This window comes from Falco punctatus (assembly GCF_963210335.1).
Source record: "Falco punctatus genome assembly, contig: scaffold_71, whole genome shotgun sequence".
Taxonomy (NCBI): Eukaryota; Metazoa; Chordata; class Aves; order Falconiformes; family Falconidae; genus Falco; species Falco punctatus.
Window position 1 is genome coordinate 329,432 of NW_027660257.1, and position 6,444 is coordinate 335,875.

Consider the following 6,444-nt stretch of genomic DNA (forward strand, 5'->3'; position numbering starts at 1 on the left):
AACCCTCTGGAAGGGGAGACCCCCTAGCCGTAACAGGTGCGGTGGATCAGCTGGTAGGAAGTGTACAAAAGGCAGCTTGTCTGCAGATGATGTATGACAGGAGGCTTGAATCTCGCCAGGGCTCCCCCATGATGGTGCCTGTGGACCCAGAAGGGATGACTCCTCTAATTCCAGGACTTCCTGATTCTTTAAAACCCATTGGGATCCAGCTACAGGGGAAAATACAAAATACCCCCATATCAGGCAGAGTTATGTGAGGGGAAATTGCTCAACAGCTAATTAACTCTGGGACAAAATACGGTCCCGTTGGTAGGTCCTGGCAAAGACCTGAAACGAGAGCCGCAGAACTGCGGGAAAAGCTGAGGGACGCTTAGCACAGGCTCAGGGAAGTCAGAATTCTAAATCGGTCCGATGTACTGGTCCTGGGGGAGGGAGACCCCTAAGCCGGCAGGACTGGTGGCAGCTGGGGCTCCAGAGAGGTATTCACTGGGATCTAATGGATGGGCTCCCGACCCAGAGACTGGAGAAATCTGTACAGACATGGTCAGGGCACAAAGTTAGTTTCAAGCCAAGCCCTAGTGCCCCACCATCAATAGGCATCGGGGAAAAAGCTGATGAAGTAAAGAAACTATCCTCCATCCCCCGAAGGTGGGGGGGGAAGGGAGGGTGAATGTTTATTAGGCAACTCACCTTAAATTTGAGAGGAGATTTAATGATTACAGTGGCCGTTGGAACACAGAAAAAACCAGTACTGACACAGGAGCACAAATCACTGCACTGACGCAGAGTGAGGCAGAGCAATGTGGAATTCTGACTTTGCCTAAAACCCCAATTGTCCTAAATGCTTTAGGGAAAACTCAGTCGGTCCCTGTGGCCTTGGTAACATTATGGATGCCTGGGGAGGCAGACCCAGGTAACACCCAGGCTGCAAAAGGCCCTTTCCCAACAAATCTTTTGGGCATAGATGTGCTGAAGGGCAGGCAGTGGTATGATACCCAGGGGAATGCATGGTCCTTTGGCACTCCTCAGATCAGAGAATTAGCTGAAACGTCCTGGGCAGAAGTGCGCCTGTTGCAAGCAGCACCTACGCTCCCCCCTTCCAGGATGACTGATGTGACAGCCTGTCCCTTGCCGTTAGGGGCCTGGAGGGGATAGCTCCTGTGACTGAGGATCTTAAACACCAGGGCATTTTAACATTCACCCACTCCCCATACAATTCCCCAGTGTGGCCAGTTGGTAAATCAAATGGGAGGTGGAGACTGGCTGTAGATGATCGTCGACTTAATGCAGACACTGGTCCCTTGGCAGCAGCGGTGCCTAACGGAGCTGAGCGCATCTCACTCGTTCAGGAGCAGGCTCATGCGGTGATGGCCACAGCTGATGCGAAAGAGATGTTTGTCATGGGTCCCCAGCAAGAGGAGGACCGTGATCGTTTTGCTTTCACATGGGAGGGACAGCAGTACAGCTTCACTCGCCTCCCTCAGGGATATAAACATTCTCCCACCTTAGCACGTCATGCTTCGGCACAAGGATGAGCCCAAATTCTCCCAGAACAGGGAGTTAGAGTTTATCAATACATCGATGATGTTTTGGTAGGAGGGGATGAAATTATTCCAGTACAGGTGACACAAGGAAAGATTATACAGCACTTAGAGTCTCTGGGACTCCAGGTACCAGAGGGAAAGATACAAACTGCTGCAAAGGAAGTGAAATTTTGAGGGATATGGTGGAGAGGAGGTTCAGCCTGTATTCCTCAGGACACCCTCTCAACACTAGAGCAGGTAAAAATTCCAGAAAATAAAAAGGAGCTGCAGCACACCTCATGCTTATTGTTCTTTTGGAGAAGACACATCCCAGACTTTGCAATAATTGCACGACTCTTATATGACCTGCTGCGGAAAGGAGCAGCTTGGGAATGGGCTCCAGCCCACGATGAAGCGTTACAGCTTTTGGTGTCTGAAGCAAACACCCACCGGGCTTTGGGTCCTGTTCACCCCACTGACCTGTCCAGATTGAGTGGGGGGTTGCACACTCAGGATTGTCCGTTCATCTTTGGCAAAAAGGACCAGAAGGTCCTGCCCGCCCGATCAGAATTTACTCCAGGAGCTTTAGGGATGCTGAGGAACGGTACTCTAATTGGGAAAAAGGGTTGTTTGTAGTGAGTGTTGCTCTCAGAGAAGCGGAGCGAACCATACGCCAGCAGCCTCTAATTTTAAGGGGACCTTTTAAGGTAATTAAACCTGTGTTAGCAGGAACTGCACCCTGCACCCCCCACCCCCTCCACCCGGGGTTAGGGTTAGGTTTTTGATTCAGACTATTAAGTACAAGACCAGGTGTTGTCCATGATCAAGTAGTCTAAAAATAGTAAAGCAGTAGCACTGGAGTCTACCCCAAAACAAACCCACTTGTTTAAAAAAGGTTTGGTGGAGGAGTATGGCATTATACAGGAAGATGTAGCATTTCAAAGACAGTAATAATATCGGTGAGTTATGGATTTACGCTAATGTATTTATTCAAACAGTATAGTACAAAGTACAAGTAATTAAGCTAATGTTCCAGGAGGTGACACTGCTCTGGTCATTTTCAGCTGTTCACATTATAGAATTCTGATCATTATAATCAGTGATTATTTCTTTTACTTGAATGCCTTTTGTATTGTTGACTTCCATTTATTATGAATTTTCTAGTCTACCAGTGACTGAAAAAGTGTTAATTAGATTATGCTTTCTTTCAAGGAAAAATGAATTATTTGAGAAGAGGCCGATGCTTGTTCATAGTTTTAGCATTTTTGATTTTATTTAAGACTTTATAACAAATTACTAGATATGGCTGACTATATTCGGGTTGTGATTTGATACACATGAGCAGAATATACTTTCATTTTATATTATGTATTATATATTAGACTTCTCTTTTCCTGGGATGGTAGATTGAAATTGTCATGGATAGAGATGAAGAAGAACTTGAGGAATTGCAATCCAAGTGGTGGTGTCAGCTTTTTGTAAATGCTAAGGTTTTTTCAGACTAAGCAAAGGTATTTGGGAGGTTATATATCTATTTTCAGCATCCAGTGCTTAAAGGGAGTGGGGGACATAACCTTAAATTTAAACCTCCTCTTGCCAGTTCAATAGAATTGCAGGTGAAATGGTTCTAATTTCACCTTTTTATACTACCCAATTTAATGAATACCAAGGTGGGAGAAGTATATCAAATTATTTCAGGTGAAAAGTGATACATGCACTTACTCATTTGGTTCTCTCCAGATCTGGAATTAAAAACTTTACCACTTATTACATGATTCATAAATCTTTGTTGAAGGGAAATGCAACTGTTTCATACTCTTACGATTCTGATGCTTTTGATAATTTGAAAATGACTATTATAGAAATATTTAAAACTCTGTTTCCAAATCTGGCTAGTTTCTGTTACCATCGACTTGTTCCTCTGTTATGTAATTAGTTCTGTGACTAAAAAAATAGCCTGAAATTTACTGTCCAGTGAAACGGGTAAGTTCTGGATACCTATTAATCGCAGAACTTGAAGGGTAGTTATTTAGTTATTGGACTTGCCAGCGCTGGCGAGAAGAGCCGGCCACGCAGCCTCTTGCTGCTCAGCTGCTCAGTACGAACCGCATCTGACCGTGCAGTTTGTCTAACCCAGTCAAAAGGTCAATTGTCCCAAACAGACCCTACTCAGCTGTGCAGCACTTGGAGTACACCAGGGTGCTCAGTGGCTCCAGGGACTCTGCCAGCGATGAAACCTGCTACTGCTGAGGCGGGGGAGCCCCCAGGCTTGGTGGAGGAGCGAGGAAGAATGGCACTGAGAAAAGAAAGGACAGGCAGCTGGGAATTCTTGCTTCTTCCTTCTGCTCCCCCGGTTGCTCTCAGCCTAAGGGTGGCCGCACAGATGCGTCCCCTGAAGGCCATCTTCTTCAGTCCTGTTGGCCATCAGTGTTTCTGGAGCTGTCGAGCAAGAGTGTTAGACTCTCTAGACACAGAATTCTAGAAAGCTCTCAAGAAACAAGCTCTGTTGTGCTTCCAAAATAAGATGCACAACATTTTGTGGAATTCTGATACTGGTTTTTGTTTAAATTAGCATGTTATCAGTTTCCTTCCCCCCCGCCCCCCCCCCCCGTGATAACTGGAACCCATATTCTTTCCTGAAAGGTGGAATTTTAAGAGGTATCTTTTTAAGGTAATATGGATGATGTTGAAGTATTGTATTAGTCACTGTTTGTCCACCAGGAAAAATGCTATCAGAAGAAATTATTCTTATTTAAATGAAGTTTTTTTTCGTGCTGTCACAGCTCTATTTTCTGTATCAGCTGCCTTCATGTATAATAGTAAAAATAATACAGGCTTATAAGTGATGATACTGTTAAAGCAGAATACCAGATTTTGATATACACTGTACATACCCAGCAACACTTCTGCAGGGTTGTACTGTGTAATATTAATAAGACTCATATGCTTATTTTTAATCAGTTTGCATGGAATAGGAAGCTAGTGTAGGGAGCTTTGGTGAAAATGGCATAAATGCTGGAAGAGTTTAATGGGAATTTTTAAATAATCCTAGGTCCAAAGCCTAGTCTTTTTTTTTTTTTTTTTTTTTTTTTTCAGTCTTGGGGTTGATGGAGATTGGATTATAGAAATACAGAATTTTTTTAGAATAGGATTTTTTTAATACCAGCCTGTTTTATTTTCTGTTGTGCATTTTTTTAAAACAATTTTGCAGTATAGAGAAATACTAAAGTAATCATGACAACGAAAGTACCGTATTTCTTTAAAGGACTTTTTTTTAATAGTCAGTGCTTCTCAGGGTAGGAATTGTGCATGTCTACATTGCTGAATAGCATGTAGCATGGTAAGGCCTTAACTGGGGTCTGTGGTTACTCTTGCAGTCTAAATAAAAACTGTGTAAAAAGCTCCAATGTAAAAACGGTTATACTGATGGGTTGGTTAGAAGGCATTCCAAAAGGGAGGTTTATTAGTATTACTCAACTAACAGGCACTTGGCTTTGTTTATTTACATTGCATGGCTTCTTTATTCAAGCAAGATTTATTCCTTAACGTTGGATTAAATCTACACTTAGGCTCATTTTTATATTTAAAGAATTATTGGCCTTATCATCAAGCGTTAGGAGAAGGCAAATCATATGGGTTTTCTGAGCTTGTTTATGGCGCCGCTTGTTACTTGTCTTTCTACTCCACACCAATGCTCACATTATAGGTAGATTTTTTTTACCTCTTAATTTTATACCCTAATACAGACATTTCCAACAAAACCTGTAGCTGTACAGTAGTTCTAATTGTCTGTTATTCATCTTTTCCTTCTTGTGAAGGAGTTGATACTGACTATTATCAGTAACACGCTCCAGGAGTAAGTGGATAGCAGTTTTACAACAGCGTATCTGTTTCTCTGACTAGTCACCTAAAGTTCTGTCCCTTTCTGTGCCATTCTTAGCCTTCCCTTCCCTGCCTCAGGAACGCTGCAGGTTCAATGTTCTAGTATGAGAGTTACCTGATCTGGTTTTAGAAGTTAAAATTAAACGCATGTGCTGCTATGTTGTATCTAGAAATTAACAGCAAGATTTAGGTTTTAAAGCAGAGAAATACTGTGCTTAGTTCTCAGAAATATCGACAAACTTGCTTATGTATTTTTCATTAAGTATATTCAAACGTGATATGAAGTGATCTGTCTTTTTATGGCCCGCCCCAAAATTGTTTGAGGATCTTCAAAAGCTATTTAAAGTAGAAGAGGGGTGGTAGAAAGTGCTTTTAAAGTATAAAGCTCCTGAAGTATTGTGGGTAGGAAGGTTAAAGTAAGTTAGGTACAGAACAAATGTATCTTTGTGGTTCTTCCTGCATAATGGTTTTCCATGACAATTTGCAAGTGGCACATTCGCTGAAAAGCACCTTGAACATGTGCCACTCATAATAAAGGGGCAACATTAATGTCCAAGGTGTAAAGTATGAGAGTGTTCCTGTTTACTCCTGTCTCTGCTTAGAACAGTTTTGTACTTAGTCTTCCTTTGTATTTTAAGTTTCTTTCTATCCAATGTCTTCAGAATGCTTCTAGCATTTAAACACATTTAAAATGTAAATACATTTAAGTTCCTTGTTACACTTCACAGGATTGTCTTGTGTTTGCTGCTAATAAAAAAGTGTTAAAACAAAAGAAACAAAACAAAAAACCTTCTGAGGAAATTTTTTCGTGGATTAAGGTTTTGTATAATGACTTTACATGTAGAACTAAATCATTTAAGCATGAATGTGATGTCTGCTTTTTTGTTGTTTTTATGTAACCTGAAGATGTGTTGCAGTATGCTGAACAAGTGTTGCAATTCAAACTCGGATATAAAATTTGCAAGTGAAATTTTTCTACAGTAAAGAAAGAAAAATTGTACTGCAGTGACTCAGATTTTTACAGGGTACTAACCTTTTT